This window comes from Stenella coeruleoalba, assembly GCF_951394435.1.
Source record: "Stenella coeruleoalba genome assembly, chromosome: 6".
Taxonomy (NCBI): domain Eukaryota; kingdom Metazoa; phylum Chordata; class Mammalia; order Artiodactyla; family Delphinidae; genus Stenella; species Stenella coeruleoalba.
The window spans coordinates 112,231,377-112,255,801 of record NC_137151.1 but is presented as its reverse complement, the minus strand read 5'-3'; the positions used below and the strand labels follow the sequence as shown (position 1 = coordinate 112,255,801).

The 24,425-nt window shown below is 40.0% G+C and overlaps 1 long non-coding RNA gene across 1 annotated transcript in view; it reads left to right on the top strand.

Annotated features, from left to right (window-relative positions):
- LOC307188275 overlaps window positions 1-17,844 on the top strand; it is a 78,922-nt gene extending 61,078 nt beyond the window's left edge. Inside the window, exon 4 of the long non-coding RNA XR_013828880.1 lies at window positions 17,580-17,844. This is a non-coding gene — a long non-coding RNA (uncharacterized lncRNA). The remainder of the gene's footprint in view (window positions 1-17,579) is intronic.
- The last annotated feature ends 6,581 nt before the right edge of the window (window positions 17,845-24,425 follow it).

Here is a 24,425-nt window from a genome sequence, read left to right as displayed (position 1 = left end):
AAAATACTGTTGTAGAAAACATTTCCAGTTAATACCTCAGTGCTAATAGTTTTCTCCTTTTTACATTTAATTAATAGAATCTTGGAAAAGAAACAAACCTTTTTATTTATGTAGTACAGTACGTTCATGGTCCAGAAAAGGGAAATGGATTCCAAAGAGATTAAAGGAATTGTTTAAGGTTACATAGCTTGTAACAAAATTGGGTCTAGAACTTGGATTTCTTGGTTTATACTCTAGTGCTCTTTTTGTTGTCACACTCTTTCTGATTTCATCTCAGATGAACAGAGAATAATGTCCCAAGAGATATGAGTTGTCCTCTGTGCTGGCTACACATTCAGAACCATTAGAGAAGCTTTTAAAAATACAGATGCATGGGCCGTACACTCACTGATTCTTACTTTTCCTTGGTCTGAGGTGAACATTGAACAGGAGCAGTAGTTTATAAAAATTTCCCCCACATAATGGTAATTTTTAGCTGGGGTTGAAGCTCACTGGAATAACAGATCAGGCAATTTTGTGCATTTCTCTTTTAGACTTTGTAATTCTTGTTAGTATAAGACCACAGACATTCTTTGTTAAACTTTGCACTATACAAATCTCCCATTTACCTTATTTTACTTTTGACTAATTTTTCTTTAAAATTTCTGAGTATTTAGAAAAATAAAGGGAATAATAATTTACAAAACATGGGTGTTTCCACCACCCAGCATTGACACTTCTTAATATTTAATCACATTTGCTGAGTCTTTTAAAATTATATTATTTACTGAAATGAAACTCTGCAGACAAAGTTGAAGTATACCTTTTGGGGCTCTCATTTTATTCCCAGGTTCTTCCCTTTGTGATTAAGTTAAAAGCCCAGACAAATGATTCACTCCTTTCTTCACTCCTTTCTTCACTCCTTCCCCTCCTGACAGTCCAGAGGAAGGGCCTATTTGCAATAAGGAAAATGCCCACTAAGCCATCAGAGAGCTTTAAGAACCTCACAGTAAACAATGATACCATGATGCTATGGAGTGCGGCAGCTGAGTCAGGATAGTAAAGACCTTATCCACATTTTGGTAGGAGAAAAGTGGCTTAGTGAGAAGTTAGTGGAGGTCAGTTTTCACGCTCACAAAAGGACTTGCGAATCACAGACCACAGACATGTATTTAAGAATGCAAAAATCCAATAGCTGAAGATGTGCAGAGCTATTCTTTTTCTTGGCTGACTGATAATTTTCTTCTTTTCCCCATTAATTAGGGTATTAAAATTTTATTGCTACTGCTTATGTGAAATGACTTTCTTGGTTCCCACTGCATTTTCTGTGGACCCTCTTGAGCTTCTTTTCTTGAGTAAATAACCTAACTTTTCCGTGGCTTTTATAGTAGCTTAGCACTCCTTTGGTAATTTTTTTCCTCTGGCTACAGTGTTCTGTGGACCATGTTCTTAGTAGATATGTGTTTCTTCTTTAGTTTCTGAAGTTAAGAGTGTTTTGTTTTATTGTTCTCCAGTGGACAGTTGTCTTTTCCCTGTCTACCCTTCTGTAAGCACCTTGACCCAGACTTCTGTTCTGATTTCACACTCTGTCCATTTATAGTCAGGCAGAGGTTCCACCAAATGAAGTGATTTCCCTGGTTCGCTCTGTGTGGGGTATGTTTCTGTTGAATGGCATCATGCTCTGTACTTTTATATTCTGTTGTTAAAAAAAAAAAAAGAAAGAAAGACAGGTGAAAACCTCCATCCTTAATATATTTCAGTTGTCTCTTTAGGTTTCATTTCAAATCTAACCCCTCTCTCTCTCTCTCTCAACATCTTGTCCTTTATCATTATGTTCCATACCAGCCCAAATGAACTTGGGCTAAAGCTAATTGCTTTCCCCTTCTAAGTTTTTCCGCCCAGCACTTGCTGCATACTCCATAGTTGTCAAATCAAATTTTTGCCAAGAAAGAACAGACCTGGAAGATCCAAGGAACTCCCGCAAGCAGATACATGTGTTTTTATAGGTTAATGTCAAGTACAGTGAAACATGAAGAAGAGGAAGGAGACCATGGGTGTGCAGTAGCTTGAAACACCACAACCACCCATTTAGGAAATTGTAATACTGAAAATTCAGTGACTGCATTTGTTCTCTTCACAGAAGTGGTTTGCTTTCTTTTCAAAACCTTTGGATTTTAAAGTGAGAGCTTGTTTCTCTGTTCTGTGGTTTGAAGATTATGGCTGTATAAACATGAGGAAGAAGACATGATTTGTAGCATAAGAATGAGCTGTTCTTCTAATGGTTGGGAAGCATTTATTGAATACTTCTTAGGAAGGTGTAGGAAGCTGAGAGTATCACCTCGCCAGGCAGTTCCTCTTCCTCTCTCCACCTGGAAGATGGCTGGTGATATAGCTATGAGTTGTAGGGTCTCCCCATATGTCTCTGGTGCGCCTCTCAGAAACATGTCACAGGCTGCTAAATTGGGTTTATATTTTCTGAGATTAAGGTGGGCTGGTTCTAGTAGAGGACCTTGATATACGGAGGTGGTGGATTACACCCATATCTGCCTTATGTTCAATTGTATTTTGAATTATGGCTTTTAAAATAGCTTACAAATGGCTCATAGTCATTAATGTTGTTTTCCTTTTAAAAAGTTCCATTGTATACTAATGAGCAGTTTAATTCTAACAGAAGCTATTGCATTGCCATGCAAGCTGAAGTTTGCCATATGCTTAACTCCTGTTTCACACAAGCACTAAGTTTGCAGAATGCAGGGTTGCCACAAATATCCAAGTGCACAATTAAGTCCCACGTACAAGTATGTGAGTGAAGAATTTGGCTCATGTAGATACCCTTGGAAAAAATTTTCCCATAGTTTTCTTTTCTCTAAGGTATTGAATGGGCCAACACTTGTCCTCATGTTTCAAACATTTCAGCCCCCCTGAAACATTTTGATTGCCTCTAACATTGGCTAGAATTGCACAACACTATGTTCCAAATGGTATCTTTTTCACTGGCTTCGTACAATTCCAGAATAAAACCTCTGCTTCATCCACTATACCCTTATGTGCATGGCTTCTATTTTTACTTTGCTTCTTCCTCTGTTTTCCTTCTACCATTTCATCCAACATGTTTCGAATTTGTGTAGTTGTTTATATTTGAGACAATCATACTTGAAACCAACAATACTTACTTTATTTGAAAAATATTTGTCTTGATGCAATTCCCAATTTTGGGACCTGGCACATCAAACTCAATAGAAAGAATGCAAGCCTTGGGAAGATGAAATAAACCCATGATGTAATCGGCAGAGTTGATGTGTTGATTCCACTCTTTTGGAATTAGGATCTTTATTTTATTATCTTCAAAACTCAACAATAACAGAAACATAAGAGTAGTCTTACAGCAGTAAAAGCCAATTTTTTTTTTTTACATGAATGAGATTTGAAAATGCACACTAGTGGTCTTGTTTCTTGTTCATTTCATTTTAATCAATCATCAAATATGTGCCTAGGTACCTAAGATATGACAGGAGTCTCTCTCTCTCTCTCTCTCTCTCTCTCTCTCTCTCTCTGTGTGTGTGTGTGTGTGTGTGTGTGTGTGTGTGTGTGTGTGTTTTCATTTTAAAGGACTCAAATATTTACTGGTAAGTTAACAAGATACGTTAACTTAGAAATCGGGAGACGGAGATTCTAAATCTACTCCTTAAACCTAGAAGCCACCGTGCCCCATTGGGTAGAGGGGCAATCATGAAACTTGGCTTCATCTCACTGACAAAGTAGAATCAGGCATCCAGTTTCTCTGGTGCAGCTTGACTTTCCAGGGAAAATCCAGTTTTATGACCCCATTTTCAGCTAAGATTCTACTGTAATTCCCTGGAAGTGTCATTAGTTTCTGACATGTAGACTTAAGCCGATCTATTAACTCATCTAAATTAGCTTCTGCCTCTGGCTTTTTCCTGCCTGGCTCATCTGCTCAGAACGGGCCCTTATAACTGTGGTTGACCAACCGTCTCCTGCAATTACTTCAAATCCATCAGTCCTGATCCTTGATCACCTGATTAAGTGGTAGGAAGGTCCATTTCTTTCGCTTCTTGGTGGTGCTCACACGTGTGTGTTTGACCATGCCTAAATGTTTACTGCCAATGGCCACTTTCCCCTCTCCTAACTTAGCAACTGGGGTTCTGGAACAGACTCCTTCTCCTCCTTCCCTCCCTCTGCTTGAATTCTGATAATTCCGTAATCAATTAGAGTTTTATCTTTGTTCTTTGCTTATCTTGAACCACCCCACAGCAGATCTCAGACAAAGATTTGGAAACAAAATTAACTCAGGAGGTGATCTCAGGAGCCACTGAGAGGGAGTTGGAAAGTGAGACAGAGAGGAGAGGAAAACACAGGCGTCTGTTAATTATTGGATGACTGCTGTGGGAGACAGATCCAAACCCCCCCCCCCCGCCCCCCGTGACCCTATGAGAGATGGGGAAATACCTCAGGATTATCCAACTAATGAGGTGCGAAGGTTGGGGTATTTACCCACTCACATCCCTGGGGGCTTGAGGCTTGTAGTTAACTGGGTGTTAACTCCTGACGTTTCCAGCCTGCCCTGTGTGCTCTCCTTTGGTCAGACAGAGCACTCTGACAGATGGATGTAGGTGTTTGAAGTAAGAGGCTGCTAGTACATTCAAGAAGGGTCTACCAAGCTCCAGGTAACCTCCAGGGTGGGCTGTGTCAGACGTGCTTAGGATATTGGCAGCACTAATTCTCAATATTCAGGCTTAAAATAACTTATTAGAAGGAACTGCTGCCAGGAATTAGGAAGTGCTAGTGATGGAAAATTTGATTCCTGGGGGAGGATTATCTTCTGGATAGCCCTTCCCCACCAAAGGCAACACCTGAGGTTCCTGAGAGGTTAACTAAACAGCCTTTCCCACTGTGGGTGAGAGCTGAGGAGGTTAGCATTGAAAGAAAGCCAGAGTCTAGAAAGGGAGTTGCAAACTCGGTAGCATTAGCTGCTGGCCCACCAAATTCCAGGCTATTCTAAATTAGTCTGTAATTTGCATCTGTGAGAATGACTCATGTTTCCCAAATTTAAGTGTTTTGCATATCTCACAGGCTGAACAATTTTATAAATGAGAGGTCAGGTCCACATTATTGCTGTTTGTGGTTCTGTGAACTCACGTATTTGTTAAACTGGCTTGTCGAAAGAAATACTTTGCTTGTGTCTTAAGCACAAAGAAGTGCTCAGTGACTGAATCTGACATTCAACTAGCTGGACTCCTGTGAGCACAGCAGAGAGATGAACAAAGACCCGTATCAACTCTGTTTCTAATTCTGAGTTGGGGGAAGTATGGGTAATCTAAATGAAACTCACATATGCATAGTTTATTTGTAGATATGGTTGTATAAGAGATTTGTAATGAGTTGTATATGCTTAATTTGAATGCTTGGTAAATTTTGGTTATATGCTTGTGCGTATGGTATGTGCATTAAACCATTCTAAGGGTTGCCTTTCATTATAAGGTCTCAGTTTAAGAACTCTGGCAGGGCAGACCCTGCTACACATCTGGTTGTTTCTTTGTTCTTGGGCAGTGACTAATTTTGATCAGATCTGCTTGCACCTCCTACCTTCCAAGGAAAGAGAAGATAGATTCCAGAATTAAAATACCAACAGCGATGTTTATGTGTAGAAATGTAAAATTCCTCTGTAGGCCATAGACTCTTAACATTCTATGCTGGAAATGAACTTTAGAGAGATTAAGTAATAGAGGTTTATGGAAGAAAAGTGATTTAACCAAGTTCATAGAGATAATGGCTTATCTTTAACTTGAATATAATTTTGGTGATATACTTGCTTTGTTGATAACAGACTATCACAATTTTTATTAACGTTAATATCTGTCATCATGTAAAGTTAAGAGCCGTTGATGGATTCCTTTCCACACAGTGGAAGCTATTGCAGTCATAAATTTCTTTGACTGTGGCAGCTACTGTGCAAGACAGTAGTAAAAATTTCTAACATGAATCTCTCATTTTTCTGAAGATTTCAGTACTTTACAGACTTTTAAACCACCCATTTTTACAAGTTGAAGTGGGGCCATGTGGCAGTAGCTTTTGCCAGAAAGCAGCCAGTGACAGGAGGAGCCTTGATCGATGCACATTAGGAAAAAATGCTGGAAGAAACAGAAGAGAAGGAGCTGTTAATTTAGCAAAGGGTACTTGCGCAAAGCTTTCGGTCCTACCTGGGCGATGCTGCAGAAGAATGACCGAGTTGGCAATTGGCAAAAGGAAATATGAGGCTAAAAGTCACAGTAAACACTCTTTCTTTGTTTCTTCCCAAAGAGTGCCAACATATTTTTAATTCTCAACAGACATATCATACCTAGAACTAAACAAAGTACAGATTTATCTTTCTGAGAATAAGTATGTATTAACTCTGTAATAGTGTGGAGAAGGATTGAATCATTTATCCCATGGTCAGTAATAAACAAAAACACACAAAGAGGAAATTATTCCCTTAGTACACCACAGACCTCTCACTGTCTGCTTTGGTTTAATAGCTACCAATGTTTATAACTATCAAAGTTTTCTGACTTCTTGTCAGAAAAGATGACTGCATTGTAGTTAGAACTTTTCCAAACAAATGTAGCAAATTTCTTTGATGCAATGGTGGTGTTTTTTAGAAATGGATTCCTTAATGGATTATAGGCTTCTTTTTTCCTTTGTAAGATTCTAAAGGCTGAACGAAGTATTTGAAATACAACATGCTAATAACAAACACCACATCCCATAAAGTAAGCAGGAAAACAAAGGACCTCATATTAGGGTACAAAAATATGGTGATGACTTTAATTCAACAAGGAAAGATAAAATAAACTTAGAGCTGTAACTGATGATTTAATCTAATTTACCTTTAAAATCCATGGAATAGTCAAGAGTCGAAGACACCTGCCACCAGGATGCTGAAATCTGAGAAAATGTTGCATGCCCTCAGTCACAATCGGAGGTAATTTGATTGCAATTACTGGACAAAATTTGTTGAATGACATTCTAATAAACTCAGCTGAGGTAAATATCATATTATTACAAATAGAATTTTTGATTTTCCCTGCTTGAAGTAGATGAAGGGCAAAATTAAATGCATTTCCTAAACATCTAAACAACAACGATAATCATAACAGTTTATAGCATCCTTAGTCTGTTTTCTGATCTGTGACTTAGAAGTCAGAAAGCCATAAACCTGTGTCTATTTACATGACTGGAAAATTAATTTCTCTCCTCTGGAGGAATGGAGGGAAGGCATTTTTCTCAGCTCTTTGACTATGGAGTCAATAGAATGAGAAGACGAAAATCAGAATGGAAGTGATGTACCTATCTTGAATAAGTTAGATGTGTATGCTCAATGTTGAGTCTAAATGTTGGCTTGTAGGTGTTAGGTTGAAAAGCCAAACTAAGATTTGAAACTGAACTTCATCTTAGAGTTCCTTTCAGAGTCGAATTCTCAACTGACATATTGAGGATTGATTTGAATTTACTTGAGTCTTCACTCATATGGAAACATAATTAGAAGAGGGAAACAGAGAGTTTAATTGTTTGGAAAGCAGGTCAGGCTATGCTTTTCAAGCTGAAAACAAGGAGAAAAGTGATGGAGGAGTAGGATGTGGGGAGGAGAGTGTAACAGGTTTCTACTTTGATCAAATTAACGTGGTGACTATAAAAAGCATCTATGTGAGCATAGAAATGGGCCAGTCTTTAAGAAGTATTTCTTATGGAATAATATGGGCTTTTTATCTCTAGAAATCTGTAAAACAGCTGAGCCATTAGATCATTGTTTGGGCTAAAAGCAAATGGATAGTGCAATAGTTTGCTAGGGCTGCCATAATAAAGTACCACAGTCTGGGGGACTTAAATGACAGATATTTATTTTTTCACAATTCTGGAGGCTAGAAGTCCAAGATCAAAGTGTTGGCTGGGTTAGGTCTTCTGAGACTTCTCTCCTTGTCCAATAGATGGCTGTCTTTTCTCTGTGTCTTCACATGGTTTTTCCTCTGTGTGTGTCTGTGTCCTGATCACCTCTTCTTGTAAATGTACCAGTCATATTGGACTAGAGCCCACCTTAATGACCTCATTTTAGCTTAATTACCTCTTTAAAGACCCTATCTCTACATACAGTCACATTCTGAGGTACTGGGGGTTAGAACTTAAACATATGAATATTTGGGGGCATAATTCAGCCCACAGGAGATGGGTTGTGTGACATTTGGAAGTTTTGTTGAGGCTATCTGATAATTCTATGAAATATCTTGAATGCCTGGATCATGGTAGACTGTGTTATGAGTATACTGAGAAAGGTAAATGGAGAGTTAAGGTAGGAATTTAATTAATTGAAAAAGTTCTCTATTGAGGCAAATGGCCATTTTGACCTTTGTCTCTAGACTTTCCCCCTGACACACAGCCCTGTCCTTTGGGTGGCTCCAGAAAGAGGAAAGTAGCACGACGGAACTTAGACTCCTTTGCTGCCTATGGAGTAAATAAGAGGTGTCATCAATATCATGGGAAGTCCTGTCTTGTCATGATGGTCATAACTGGGAAAATTGACCACTTCCTGGATGTTAGTTTCAAAGAAGGGAAAGCAGCCAGAACTCCTAGTTCACTTCCTGTTCTTCCATGTGTAACCAGCTTAGCCACCAGCCCTTGGGTTGATGCTTACAATGTTCCTTTATTAACTAAGGCAAACATATTTTAGGAGAAAGCTCCTTATTGACCCTGCTTGCCCAATCAATTAACATCCACTAATTGTTCTATCAAATCACTTGTATCAGATATGTGCCTTTAGCCATAAAAAGAGATTTCCAGTCATATCTATAATTTGCAGATGAAACAGGCTAAAATAGTGTAATTAGTGGGCTCTTTTACCAGTAGTTCTTCATTCTTCAACTCTTAAAATCTAATGGGGTCTCCAACTCTGGGCCAGGTGCTTCCCATGCTGTCAGGACTCTAAGAACTAATGCTGCCAAGAGCTTATTTTAGGATTTTTGTTAAAGTTGACTTTTAGGTATAGGAATTTATATAATATATACCTTAAAATACTTCTTCCGTTGATGAAGGTTAGCAGTTATACAGATGTGGGCAGTGTTAAGGGTCACCTAATCTAAATATGTTTGACCTACCTTGTATTAGTTGAACTTGAATAGCCCTTCACAGCATGTAGCACTTAGAGTTGGTAAAGAAATTTCACATGACTTGTTTTGAGACTCAAAGCATCCATATGGGTGGAATGAAGGATTTTGCATATGAAGACATTTTGCCTCAGAAGTTAAATGGTTTGTCCAAAGCAATGTATCTGTTATTGAGTGGAGGTACCATGACTCCAAGTTTGGTGTTCTTTCTAGTACCCTGTACTTGTGGAGAACTAAGTCAGTCCTTTAAGCCCAATTCACTGTGAAACAGAGCATTTTTCTTTGACTAATGACAATAATTAACGCTGTATGTTGAGGAAGACTGACAGCCTTGTGTTTCCCATAATATAGAGAAAAGAATCATTGTAGATCTTCTATCTTCATTTGTAAACTTTAAAAATAATTTCTTTGCCTATTTCTCAGGGTACCTGTAGAAGAATGATACAATGATAGCCAAAAATCTCAAAGAAATTAAAATTCTTTCTTTTTGTTTGGGTGTATTTCTTTCTTAGTCGATTATGGTTGGGAATAAATAATCACACTCAAAAGGAAAAAAAAAACCTCAAATATTTTAGGCTCAGAAAGCACCTGGAGGAAGAAGGATGAAGTGGGAAAGATTACTCCTTAGGAAGTAATTACTTCTCAAATCTTGCTTTACTATCCATCCATTTAATAATTCCCTTGCCCTATTTCGTTTTTGCTCACAAACTTTCTGTCCTCGATTTTTTTGTAGCTCTTTCTCAGAAGCATCCCATCCTTTGTATTATTGTTTATTCAATAGTTTGACTGAGATAGAAAAGATGTGACTGGATCACACAACATGGATCTATGGTAAGAGGCCAGCCATTCTACTACAGGGTCCAGGTTTATTTGTAGATGTGCCTGATTTAGATGTTTACCTATACCTGACATTTTTCTGATTCTAATATTTATTTTTCTCTTAATGATTTTCTTTTCTGAGGGATTTTAAGATATTACAGTATCTTTGATAGCATCCTAAGAGACATCAAGTACCAAACTCTCAATATTTTGTGTCTCCTATTCCTTTATTAATTTTCCTTTGCTGCATGATAGTTAAAGGTTGTTGTACTCAGACTGTTTAGGTTGGAGTTGACAGAAACCCAAATTTAAAATAACCTTGGTAAAAGTAAGAATTTGTTAGTTCGTGTAATTAGGATGGCTGAGGTCAGGTCCATCTTAATTCGGGCAAGGTTTAAGCTAGGGGGTTCAAGTAAAGTTGAAGTTGAAGTTCATTCTCTCTCTCTCTCTCTCCCTCCTCGCTTTTTCTCTTCCATGTCTCAGCTTTGTTTACTTCTGGCCTGGTTTCTGTTCCAGTTCCTCTTGTCACAAAACAAACCACCCTAAACCTCCCAGTACATTCACGGTGTTCTGTGGGTCAGGAATCAGAGAGGGCACAGGGAGGGCTTTTCTCTGCTACACAATGTCTGAGGCCTCAGCTGAAAAGAAGCTGAGCGGTGACTGGGGGCCAGAATTGTCTGCGGGCTCATTTACGCTCATGAACTGTGATTGATGGTAGCAGTTGGCTCAGGCCTCAGCTGGAGCTGTCGGCCAGAACACTGACACGTATCCTCTTCCTGTGGCTGCTTGGGCTTCCTCACAGCATGATAGCTGGGTTCCATGAGCAAGCGTCCTAAGAGGATCAGATCATCCTGGTTTGCCTTTTATGTCTTAGTTTCAGTGTCACTTCTGCCGTTTTCCAGATTGAAGAGGAGGAAACATAGACCCCACTCTTTCCTAGGAGGCATGTCAAAGAAGATCATGTGGGATGGGAGACATTTTTGTGGTCATCTTTGCAAAAACATCTGCTGCAGCTTTATTCGCAGATTGGCTCTGTCCACATGGTGCTAAAGATGGTTCCAGGAGCTCCAGACATACATGGTCCTTTATTGCTGGGGAATCTCAGAAGGAGAAAGATTCTTTCTCTCTCCCAGTCTCATTGTCAATCCCAAGAAAAGGGCTGTGATTGGCCAGCCTGGATCACGTGGTCCCCCGTGGCAGAGAAGTAAGGCCATGTGATTGATAGCAGATGCTGACAAGGCTATAGTAAGCCAGGCACAGTCAATTTCCAAAAGGGAAACAGCTCTTTTGATACAGAAGGAAAAGGGGGTACTGGCTGGCAAGCACAAGCCAAAGGTCACTACGGCTGGTTTCTCTTATCACTAAATATTTTATGCTGTCCTCTCCCTCTTAACCGAAATCAGGTCATGTGTTACCAGGAGGCCCGTATTTTCTCTGTGATAGCACTCATCAGACCATACCACAATTGTTGATTTGCCTTTTTATCTTCCCTGCTAGAATCCAGCATTGTACATGCATGACCGTACCTTAGTTGACACTATGTCTACAGTGTTACCCAAATTCTACCACAGTGGTTCTCAGAGTACGGTCCCTGGGCCAGCAGCATTAGCATCATCTGGGGACTGAGAGAAGTGAATTCTCTGAAGCATGCTGAAGATTAAGAACCACTGTTCTAGATGCTCAAAGAAGTTTGTTGACTGTTGAATGAACCAAGTGTATCCCCCCAGGACCTTCTGTAAAAAATGTCATCTGGCCGGCGGTTTAGATTACGTGTGCATTGGACATTTGTTTGATTGGTCAAAGTGAACATTTTGCAGTTGTCCACAGCAGAGCTGGAGCCAAAACCTGACATTGAGGCACTTCCCTTCCAATCAGCTGTAAATGGAGCAGGGTCTCCCAGGAGCGGGCGAGGGAGGAGGGGAACAGAAAGGACCCTTCCCATGGTTACTGATGGGAGCAGCAACTGCTTATAGAGTCAGTGTTGCCAGGAACCACCAGGACATTGAAAGCTACAGCAGGAAATGCTGCTTGTCCTTACATTTACATTTTCTTTTCATCATGTTGACATGAATGCAGTATGGCAAAAAGATAACTTATTCCAAATAGTGCAAGATGTTTCCCCTATGTAGCCCAGCCTCTGTGCCTGCACTTGTGTAGAGACACATGGAGACAAAGCACATGTGGCCAAATTATCTCCTCAGTTACATATGTACAACTACTAATGATTTCAATGGGAGTTGCCTGTAATAACCAAGGGTTGGATTTGGCCCATGCAATTTAAATTGAACTAAAGCCCAATTTGTAATACTTCAGTTGAAAACCAGCAGTGATTATAAGACTAGCATGTGATTAAAGCTTCACCTTCAAAATCTGCTGCCCAGAAATAGAAAAAGTTTAAAAAAATCATTATGTATTTTTTTCAACTTACAGTAAAGGATGAATTGTTAAAACTTCCAGCCTAAGAAAAGAATTAAAGTATTGGGGGAAATTGGATATTCAGGGTGGCTGTTTTTCATTACTCTGCAGCTAATGAAAAGAGTGAGACTTCAAATAGGATTCTGCTTTCATTGTTTCTGTTTCCCCACAAGAACTTTCATCACGTTTTTGGAAACCATATCTACAAATTTCTTCCTGAAGTCAGTCTAATCCTAGAAAACATTTTATGAATTTTCAAATTATTAATTCTAAATACTTTAAAATTCTCTATTGTTGTGTAATAAACTACCCCCAACAGTTAGTGGTTTAGAACAGCCATTTATTTTGCTCGTGACTTTGTGGGGCAGGAATTCAGGGCGGGCTCTCTTGGTCACTTGTCTCTGCTCCACCAGGCATCAGCTGGGGCAGCAGAGGCTGGAGGGCCCACCTCCAAGATGGCTTCTTCACTCACTCTTATGCCACTCTCTCTGTGTGTGTGGTCATTCCACATGGCTTGGGCTTCACACAGCACGGACATCTCAGGAAGTTCTCCTTTCTTCCCCATTGGCTATCTTCCAAAGGACAGGAAGTTGTCCCTGCAAGTCTAGTTAATGTCTCCCCTAAGACTGGGACATCATTTCCATCATATCTATTGGACAAGTCAGTCACAGGACCCACCCAGGCTCAAGGGGTGGGAAAACAGATTCTGCCTACGGAAGGGGGAATGACAAACTTCCAGTGCAAACACATGTGGGAGATGGAAGATGTTGAGCGACCATCTTTAGAAAATATAATCTGCTACATTCTTAAGCTGAATTAGCTTAACATAGCCTTATTTTAACAGCCATTATAAGCTTCTGTATTCAGTTTATTTTAATTTTTTTATACTTTATTTTTTTGACCAAACCTTTTTTTTTTTTTTTTTGGCTGTGTTGGGTCTTCGTTGCTGTGTGTGGGCTTTCTCTAGTTGTAGCGAGCGGGGGCTACTCTTCATTGTGGTGCACGGGCTTCTCATTGCGGTGGCTTCTCTTGTTGCAGAGCATGGGCTCTAGGTGCGTGGGCTTTAGTAGTTGCAGCACGTGGGCTTAGTTGCTCCTCAGCACGTGGGATTTTCCTGGACCAGGGATTGAACTCGTGTCCCCTGCATTGGCAGGCGGATTCTTAGCCACTGCGCCACCAGGGAAGTCCCTGTATTCAGTTTATGATACCCTATTTGGTGAGCACAAAAACCAAATAGCATATCATTTCTTATTGTTAAATATGCAGAAACCATTCATTCTTTATACAGGAAGATGTGTAGCCGTATTTAAGTGTTCATTTAAAATTACTGATTTAATATAGATTAATATATATTATACTTATCATGTGCTAGATGGAAAGGTGGACAAAAATAAGTAGCCTAAGTTTAGAATCATGGAAGTTGACTGCTTAATTACCCCCCCCTTTTTTTTTTTTTCTGCGGTACGCGAGCCTCTCACTGTTGAGGCCTCTCCCGTTGCGGAGCACAGGCTCCAGACGCGCAGGCTCAGCGGCCATGGCTCACGGGCCCAGCCGCTCCATGGCATGTGGGATCTTTCCGGACCGGGGCACGAACCCACGTCCCCTGCATCGGCAGGCGGATTCTCAACCACTGAGCCACCAGGGAAGCCCAGTTACCCCTTTTATAGATAAAAGGGTATGGTGAGATTGCCTAAACACACAGAGCTGATGTGTCTTCGTTTGGGTTTCCCCTAAGACAAACTCTAAGACAAGCATTTGGCCATAGTAGCTGATTTGGGAAGTGATCCGAGAAAGCAGATGTGAGGAAATGGGAAAAGTGACAGGGCAGGAGGAAACCCAACAAAAGGTGAGTCAGTGAGTGAGTTACCCATGCTCAGTCTCACTGGAAACCCCTCAAGAAACTGCGTGGAATGTACCTCGAGATGTGCAGACAGAGGTTGGAGAGCCGGGTTAATTTATCCACCAACTACCATCCTCCCTTGGTGGATGGTTGCCTCTGGCTGGGTACTTAATTCCTGCTGGCTGTTGAGCAAATCTTTGTGATGCCAGAGGAAGCCCTTCAGGAAGTGAGGAGAGATGCTGGTGCTGAAGGTGGGAAGTTGACTGTGCTGGAAACTGTCCATCATACCTGCTGGTGAACTCAGGTGTCTCCAGGAGATATGGGGCAGGGCATAAACAGCATCTGCTACATGGTTGATGATGGTACACTTAGTAGAATGGATTTTGAAGGGTCATAATCACTATCATTTGGGGGGCACTTAATATATTCCAAGTGTTTTATATGTATTTCTTTTTATCGAAATATAGTTGAGTTACAGTGTTGTGTAGTTTCATGTGTACAGCCAAGTGATTCAGTTATACATATAAACATATGTCTGTATATATATATATATATATATATATACACACACACATACACACACACATACTTTTTCAAATTCTTTTCCATTATAAGCTATTACAAGATATTGAATATAGTTCCCCGTGCCACAGGAACTTGTTTTTTATGTATTTTGTATATAGTAGTGTGTGGTAACCATACGTTTGTTTTCTGTGTCTGTGAGTCTGTTTCTGTTCTGTAAATAAGTTCATTTGTCTCATTTTTTTTTAGATTCCACATGTAAGTGATATCATGTGGTATTTGTCTGACTTACTTCACTTAGTATGATAATCTCTTTCATTGAGTTATCCTAGCAATCATATGGAATAAATATTAGTATTACCCGTTTTTATTAATTTGAGGAAGAAAGTGGGGCTCACAGAGGTTTAGTAAGCTCTCCAAAGCCCCTTGGATGGGAAGTGACAGAGCTGAGATGTGAACCTCCATCATTTTGTTGCCATCGTCCTTGCTCTTAACCATTGTCCTACTCGACAAACACAGTCGTGCCATCCCTATGGTATCTCATCTGGGCTCTTGCGGTGGTCTCCCAGCTCTTCTCTCAGTGGTCACTCTTGCCTCCCACAAGGCAGCTAGAGTGGTTTTTTAAAAACACAAACCCAAGTAACGTCTCTCTCCTCCACTAATTTCTCACTGCCCTTGGAATAAAATCCAAAAGCCATAGCAAGCCCCAGCATGATCTAAACCGCCCCCTTTCCCCTTCAGGTTCAAGGCCACATTCACGCTGGCTCCTTACATTCCAGTTGCACTGGCTTGGCCTCCCTTCTGTCCTCGAACCCCTACACTTGTTCATGCTTAGGGTCTTCACACTGCCCCTTCCTGCAGCATGGGATGCTCTTCTCCTGGATCTTTGTATGGCTGGCTCCTTTTTATCATTTCAATCTCAGCTTAGATGCCATCTCCTCAGAGAAGGTCTATGGCCCATATTATGAACACAGCAAATCAGATTTCTGTAAGACTCACAGACTTCTGAGAGTCTTTGGTGGCTCCCTCTCGCTTTATCTAGAGGGGAAAATAAGACACACGTATAATTCACATATATTGGGTTGACCAAAGAGTTCGTCCCTATTTTTCTGTAACATCTTACAGAAAAACTCGAACGGACTTTTTGGCCAACCCAATATAAATACACACACACACACACACACACACACACACACACACACACATACACACAGACATATATACATACAGGGATATAAAGCTAGGTAGATAGATATAGATTGTTACAGCTATAATATGTTATATATACATATACATGTTATATATGCATATGTTATATAAATATGTAGAAAGACTTTGTTGTTTGTTTATAGGAATTGACTTTACTGTTTTGCATATTTGTCATTGAGCAGCATTTCTGTCCTGGTGTCATCAGCACTAATAAAACTTATTTTAATTAAGTCATACACCGAGACGTGTGTGTTTGTGTGTGTATATCTACACTCTAGGAGGAATGGTCTAAGGCAAGAATAATACACAAGTCCTTCACCGAGATCTTCCGTCATCTTTCTGATTTCGTCCTTGCATATGGACATCCTTGAACTGTTATTTTTAACAGATTTTTTATGGTATTATTTATATGCTATGTAATTCACACATTGTGAAATACAGTTCCGTGATTTTTAGTTAATTTAGACAGTGCACACCATCACCACCATCCAGTTTTAGAGCATTTCTGTCACCCCATAAAGAGTCCTTATTAATTCCCATTTACAGTGGATTCCCATTCTACCTCTAGCCTCAGATAGCCGCTGATCTGCTGTATCTCTATACTTTTGCTTTTTTAGGAATTTCATACAAATGACATTTTACTACATGTAGTATTTTATGTCTGGTTTCTTCCACTTGGCACAATGTTTTCGGGTTCAGCTGTGCTGTTGCGTATATCAGTAGTTTATTCCTTTTTATTTTGTGGATAAACTGCATTTTTATCCATTCACTAATTGATGGACATTTTGATTGTTTTGGGGTTTTAGTTAGCCGTTATAAATAGTGCTCCTACGAAAATTTGAGTAAAAGTGTTTTCTGGGGACATATATTTTCACTTCTCTTAAGTAGATACCAGTAGTGTAATTGCTGGGTATATGGTAAGTGTGTGTTTAACTTTTTAAGAACCTGCCTGTTTTCCAAAGTGGCCACATCATTCTACATTCACACCAGCAACCTGTGTGTTTTGAGTTCTCCATATCTTTGCCAACACTTGGTATACTGTTCATCTTTTTGATTATATCTATTCTAATGGGTGTGTACTAGTGTCTCCTTCTGGTTTTAATTTTCATTTCCTTAATGATTAATGACATTGAGCATCTTTTCATACACTTATTAGTTATTTGTATATCTTCTTTAGTAGAATGAAAACCCAATGTTTACTTGATTGTTTGTCTTTTTAAGTTTTGAGTGAGTATAATATTTTAAAAGTTCCTTTGTTTGTGGCTTTCTTCAATAGCATTAGAATTGTCCCTTGAATGATGGTGTCATGGTCAGATAATGTTAATACATTAAGTGGTCTTGGAGATCATTTCTAGTGTTTCCTAAAGTGGTGCTCCAGGGAGGAATGTCTTAGGAGCTGTTGAAAGTGTTCCTTGGTTAAGAGTTCCTTTGGAGAGCTCTATTTACTGTATCCCACATCTTGGAAGGTCATAACATATGTCAGTATATTAAAGGCCCTGAGAAATTCTGTAATAACAACCTGTTAGCTCTTTAATCTAAGATCTTCTAAACTCACCTGAGCCTAGATCACATCAACAATTAAGTAAGACTAATGATATTAACATATTTATAAAGCAGAATTTTTCCAATCTGTGTTCCAGGGACCTTGTTAATAGATGAAAGGTGAAAAAGGACATCCAGAGAGTTTAAATGATTTGTTCAACTTAGTGACAAAGTTGGTGGGTAGAACACAGAGTTTTGGACAGCCACCCTAGTCCTCTTTCTTCACTGCTCCCTTGGGTTGCCACCAGCTACTGTCAAAAGCCAATAGAAAAGAAAAGAAATGAAGTTGAAATATGTATGATCAATTCCAGCCAATGAGTTGACAAAGGATGCCTTCCAAAAGACCTCCTCTCACATCCAGCTGGTAGGGTACGTGCTATTCTACTAATATGCTTCTTTTCCATAATCTTTTGTTTTCAAAGGTTAATCTTTAATTTAAAAATTTATATATTTTTGTATTTATATTTTTATATAGATAAAAATTTATATATTTATCTGTGAAGTAGGGTTAGGGAGACCTTAGTCTGAAGCTCCTTTAATAGAACTGATTATAATACAGTCAAACATCGGGCCTTCCTCTACTTCCTCTTTTTCTTGCAGGATTCTTTGGTTTGTTACTTCAGTAACTACTTACTTATATCCAGGTATGTAACGGGCAAGGCCTTAGGGACAAGGAGAACAGCAGGGAACAAAGCAGAGTCCCTGTGCTCATGCGGTGGGTGTGAGGATAGAGACAATCAAGGGATAGGTAGATAGATGATGTTATGTCCGGTAGTATTATGTGCTATGAGAAAAAAAATAAACAGGGAAAGGGGAAAGGGAATATTAATAATAGAGGGAGTGATTTTAGTAGAGCCTTGGATGAAAGGAGGGTAATAGTCATGTGACTGTCTTTGGGCAGAAGGTATAAAGCACATGAATGGAAAATGTAAAATCTTGAGCCAAGGGTAGGCTTGGTGCCCTTCAGGGGGGCTAAGGGGAGTGAATGAGAGGGAGAGTGGAGGAAATGAATGAGGTTAGGGGGGTCACTAGAACCACAGCGGGGGATACAAAGAATTATAAGGTGCATCTGCTGCCCCCAAGGAGTTGATAACCCTGGAGGGTTGGGTGGGCATTGTTTAAAACCATGAAAACAACCTTTATGATTGAATTGAATTCAAAAATATCTGTTTTTCTACATGAATTTTCATGGCACTGATTAATAGTTGCTCCAAAAAAAAAAGGTGGTAGGAAGGAAATTTCTAGATAATTTGGGGAATTGCTCACCACACACTCATCTTGGAGATTTACAATGTACATACCCACCCACCCCCAACCCCCGACGTGCAGATGGTTCTGAGACCTTCAGCAATGAAGAAGTATCTTGACTTTTTAAAACTTCACGCATTTTACATCAGTTTATTTCATAAATTGATGCCGCTCTCCTTGGATGACCAGAATTCTCAGGGCTTGTTTTCTCTGGTTTCCAGCAGACATATTCTGTTCCGTTCACAGAAGGTGCTGAATGCGGCACATTTAACATGCACTAAGTCCACGGAACTAAAAAGGTATAATTAGGAGTTTGCAAAGTTTTATCTTTATTTAAAATTAGACAACTGGCACTTTTTACTTTCAAGTACTCTCCAAATTTTTATCATGTCAGCTGTAAAGACCAAACTTAATAAAGATGAGAAGTGTACAGTCTTATTAGATCCTGGCTCAACCGTTTGGATCCTCTAAAGTCTAGTCTTCTGATTTATGACTCATCTGAAACATAATAATTTTAAAAGTCCATCGTAACAAAATTGTTAAAGTGCTAGATAAATTCCACTGTGGATATCAGATGAGAAATATACCTTCTATGAATGATATATTTGAAGACGCAAAAAAAGTGGAATTCACATGAAATGTTACGCGCTTCAGCATGAAATAATCCCTGATTCATGCAGGGGGACCATAAACACGAATGTATGCACATTTATGGACACGAAACTGTGAGACTTGGCATGCGGCCCCCATCTGTGATGGCTTTTCTGAAAAGGACAATAAAGTCCACCTGTTCGACTTCCATTAGACCTGCAAGTGTAAGGCAGGCCAACGAGGTCCTGAGCCTACCTTTAATATGTGACTTTTGGAAATTGGTCTCATTACCTTGAACTCCACATCAGAGGAAACACAACTACTCAAAACAAATTTGTCGGGAAAAGCAGACACATGAATAAAACGCCGGTTAACCAAGTCAATATCCTGCTTCCCTGCACAAGTACTTCTTCCTTGGGCATGTGGTAATGGTCAGTGTGTGGTCTCTGCCTGATATTATGGAAACAATGCTCGTAAACAATTGGGCTTTCATACTGGGGGCCTTGGGGAGGCTGTGCCTTCATACGGGCACCACACAGGTGGGTGCTTTTCTGAAGTCCTGCAGCAGAAAGAACGCCATCCTGGGAGGGGGTAGACGTGGATATTCAATAAGACACTGGGTTAAGGAGTTGTGTGAAATTAGGAAAGCCGTACCTTCTCTCCTGGCTTCAGTTTTCTTGTCTGAAGGGAATTTTGAGTTCTGAAAGCTCTGTGACCCTACATTTTTTATGCCAGAATTATTTCCAGGTTATTGTTCCTTTCAATGGCTTTAAGGCCAAGTAAATAAAAATAATTAAGAAATTCACTTTGGCAAATGTTTCACGTTTTTATATTCAATATTGCATCTTTTGGAACCAAAGACCCAAAGCCTCAAATTATTATTTCACTATCTCTCGCACTACACTTTTAAGCCGTGCAGGAATTTCAGAGTACTCTTAGATATGTGTTGATCTCCCTGTGCTTTTTTTGGATAGCCCATTATACCAGCTCTCAGCGGGACCCAGAGATGGTTTACTTCTCCCATTTCTCCCAAATTGGGGCCACATGGCCTTCACACTGAGTTCCTGTTGGAGGAAAATGGGATTGTAATCTATGAGACTTAATTACCATCAAGGTTGGTCTGTTCTTCTACTGAAACCAGAGTCCACTTCTCTTAGTTTCAGCCATTCCAAAAAGCCCACCTACTGTAATTAGAAGGGAGGACCTCTGTGCCCCAAATGCCTGTGCTCCCTGACTTAATCTGTTACTTCCCCACTTCCTCCTGATTGCTTGCATGTCGGCCACTTTCCCAACATCTACATTCGTGTTTTCACATTCTCTGTGTGTAAGAGAGAAAGAGATCCAGCACCAGTATCAGCGTCCTCTGACGCATGTCTGCTCCCCAGGATCAGTTTCACCCTCTTATTTGAAACACTGAGGTTAAATATCCAGGTGGAGAGAGACCACGATGGGAGGTTGCACGACAAGTTAAATAATTTTCTAGGGAACATCGAGGAATCGTCTCAGTTCTTTGACTGCTTGGCAATTTTGTTTCACTGCTTCTTGCCTTTTTCTGTTTTTGTAATTCTGTTTTATTGGCAGTTTCTCACGGTGAGTACACTGGTAGTCTTGGTGACATGTTGATTGTATTCAGGTCTTTAGGACAAGGAAAATTTCTTGTAATGTTCATGAGCTTGTAGATGTTAAGATGAGAACCTTCTTTTGCACTGCCTCGTGTTTCCATGGTGTGGGAGTTGTGCGTTAGAGGAAAACCCCTATTGTTCACTGTCCCACTTTCATTGGTCTCCAGGGCATAAAGAGGGGCTTTCTGATGGGTTAGTTTGGGAGAAAAAACATGATAGAGCCCTTTCCTCCTCTCTCTCTCTGTTTCTCTGTCTCTGTCTCTCCTTTTTATACATCTATCATACTGCAGACACCGTGCATTCATTCTGGTCTACTGCTGGCTAGGGGGTTTGTATTTGCCCAGCTCCAGAGACCAGAGAAATGCACAATCCTGTTAAATTCAAAGGTGAAGTATCAACACTTTCAGTCATAACTTTAAAGCCACATCCTCCCAAATAGCCTTGCTTCCTCCTCCTTCTTCTCTTTTTCTTTTTCATAAGTAATAAACCTAATATATTGGTCTCCAAGTATCTGATTCCTGTGTCTTTCAGTTTTCTCTGAACTCTGGAGGGGTGCTTGGCCCTCAGTCCCCTTAAGTTTGGAGACGAATGGCTTCTTCTGCTCCTACATTTTCCACTTTTTAGAAGATTCTATTAGACTGAAAGAAACTTCCAGAAACTTTTTACAAATAGAAACTAGATTAGTCTTTCAGAATCAATTAAGACAAATAACAATGATGCTAGGGAAGTTTACTTAGCAACATAACAATCATCAGGATGGAATGATTTAATCATCTCCACCTAAAATGGAAATAGGAATAATGACCCAGCCTCAATTTTCAGGAATGTTTAAGTGAGTAAACATATGTCCTTTGGGGCTGCAGTTTTCCAGCAATCATTTTCTGTTTCTTACCCACCTGTACCACAGTAGGGATTAGTTGAAAACTTTCAATACACATCCTACCCCACACATGCCATGTGGGAAATGCAGAGTATAAAGAACACTATTTCTAGCTTTCAAAACAAACACGAAAAGGGATATTACACAGCGTGGCTCTGGAACATGGAGGAGCGCATGTAATAGCTATGGATGTGCGCAGAATTGTGGATGTTGAATTGAATAGGTAGAAAACTGGCTCGGACAAGTGAGAGACAGGGTTTCAGAGGTGATCCTTGCATGCCCAGCTGCTTGTGTAGGGCATTCTGTAATATTCTTCCAGGAGCGTCCATACTATGTATGGATTTTGCTTTTAAATGTTAGCTTTCGGAGGCAAAAAAATTTCCATACAGTATTGTACTTTAGTGATACTGAGGTTGTTTGACGACTAAGGAAAAATGGCAGCTAATAAAGGTCTCCTAGAAGAAATTTTTTTCCATGAAGCTTTAAGTTGACCTGAAAAGTCTAACCTTTATTAAGGTGGAATCATTTTGGAAATAGAGGTGTATTTTCAGAAATTTCACTTGTTTTTCAAATGTTTCAACATTTCTTACAATTATGAAGATACGTATGAATGGAAAGAGTTTCCAAAAACTTCGACTTTTCTCATAAATATTTTACATGGCAACTGATAGAATATTTTTCTTTCTCCGGTGCTCCTGGCAAACCTTTTCAGTCCCTGGAAAATAAAGCAGAGACTGAAAACATTGGGGTAATGCCTTCTCTGGTTGTATAGGTCAAGAAGGCTTTATCCAGGCCATTTCTGATAGCAGCCCCTCCCACCCTCATGCATGTCTTTTTGGTTGGAGATTGAATTTTTGTCCTCGATTTGGCACCCTGTTCTGCTGGCGGGGACTCTTTCCTGTGCACCTGTGAGAGTGCTCAAGGAAGCAATTCACAGTTGTTCTTGGACTTCTTGGAGAATTCACAACAGCCTGATTTTAAAAACATGGGTGCTGGAGCACTGCCTGACTGTGAAATGTTTTTGAGGTGTTATTATGTTTTGCAAGGCCCGCATTTTAGACACACAAATAAATAAAAAGTTCGAAATGGAGCCATGCATAGGTAGAAAGAAAATATCTGAAAAGCAGTAATAAAATGTTGAAAGTAATTGGATGTGTGGAGAATTGTGTCTTGGACTGTCTTCTTCTATGATTCGGAAAAAAAAAATTACTGGGCTTAAGAGAAAAGTAGAGTAAATGCATTTATACTGATGTTTCTCCAGCAGATTCTTTTTTTTTTTTTTAATTTTATTGGAGTAGAGTTGGTTTAAAATGTTGTTCTAGTTTCAGGTGTACAGCAAAGTGAATCAGTTGTACATATACGTATATCCACTTTTTTTTAGATTCTTTTTCCATATAGGTCATTACAGAGTATTGAGAAGAGTTCCCTGTGCTATACAGTAGGTCCTTATTAGTTATCTATTTTATATATAGTAGTGTGTCATTTGTAGCAACATGGATGGACCTAGAGATAGTCATACTGAGTTAAGTAAGTCAGACAGAGAAAGACAAATATGATATCGCTTATATGTGGAATCTAAAAAGAACGGTTCAGGGCTTCCCTGGTGGCACAGTGGTTGGGAGTCAGCCTGCCGATGCAGGGGACGTGGGTTCGTGCCCCGGTCTGGGAAGATCCCACATGCCGCAGAGTGCTGGGCCCGTGAGCCATGGCCGCTGAGCCTGCGTACCGCAAAAAAACGAATGGTGCAAATGAACTTCTTTACAAAACAGAGTCACAGATGTAGAAAACAAACTTATGGTTACCTGGGGGGTATCTTTTCATGTGCCTGTTGGCCCTCTGTATGTCTTCTTTGGGATTGACATATCCAGCAGATTTCTTTACAGTCAGCTCAACTTAAGGTCATGTTGGTTTGATTGAAAAATAGTTCCGTATATCTGGCAAGGATGTGTTTTTTCTTCAAGGGAGCATGTATCTTTGGGACAGGTGCACGTGGGATAGAGGAGGGAGAAGGCAGTATCCACTGGCAGAGAGATGGCCCCTGGTGTGGAGGGCATGGCTCATTGGCTCCCTAACATCCACTCCACCTCTGCCCTACTGTAGAGCTGCGTTTGGTTTATGTAGGATTGATCTTCAGCTCTGGTTTATTGGGTGGACATTGAAGGGCCTGACCCCAGAGTAATTCTGCACCACTGGCTGCTGTAGTGAATGGTTCACAGGTGAACATATTATAAATAGAGTGAAGTTGAGGTCAGTTGTAGAATTAGAAGCATCTTCTAAATGGGTGGTCTATAGATGTGAGGCCTGGAATTGTTATAGCCGTTTTGCTACCAAGAGAGAGGAAGCCAGCTTGAATACAACCCAGCTAAGACTAAGCCAACCAAGGCATATTATTTTCTTGGTCACGGAGATTACTTCAGAGGTGGACACAGGATTAGAATTGGTCCTTAAGGCAGAATATGATGACATTTGTTCAGTGATTGAGAGGACATAATTCTCACTTCTATGTGTGATGTGGTTTGAGAATCTAAGGCCATTTTGCCTCAGGAAGGTGGAGGAAGGTGACCTGAAGCCAGATTCAGCACACGGAGGAGGCAGAGTCTGAA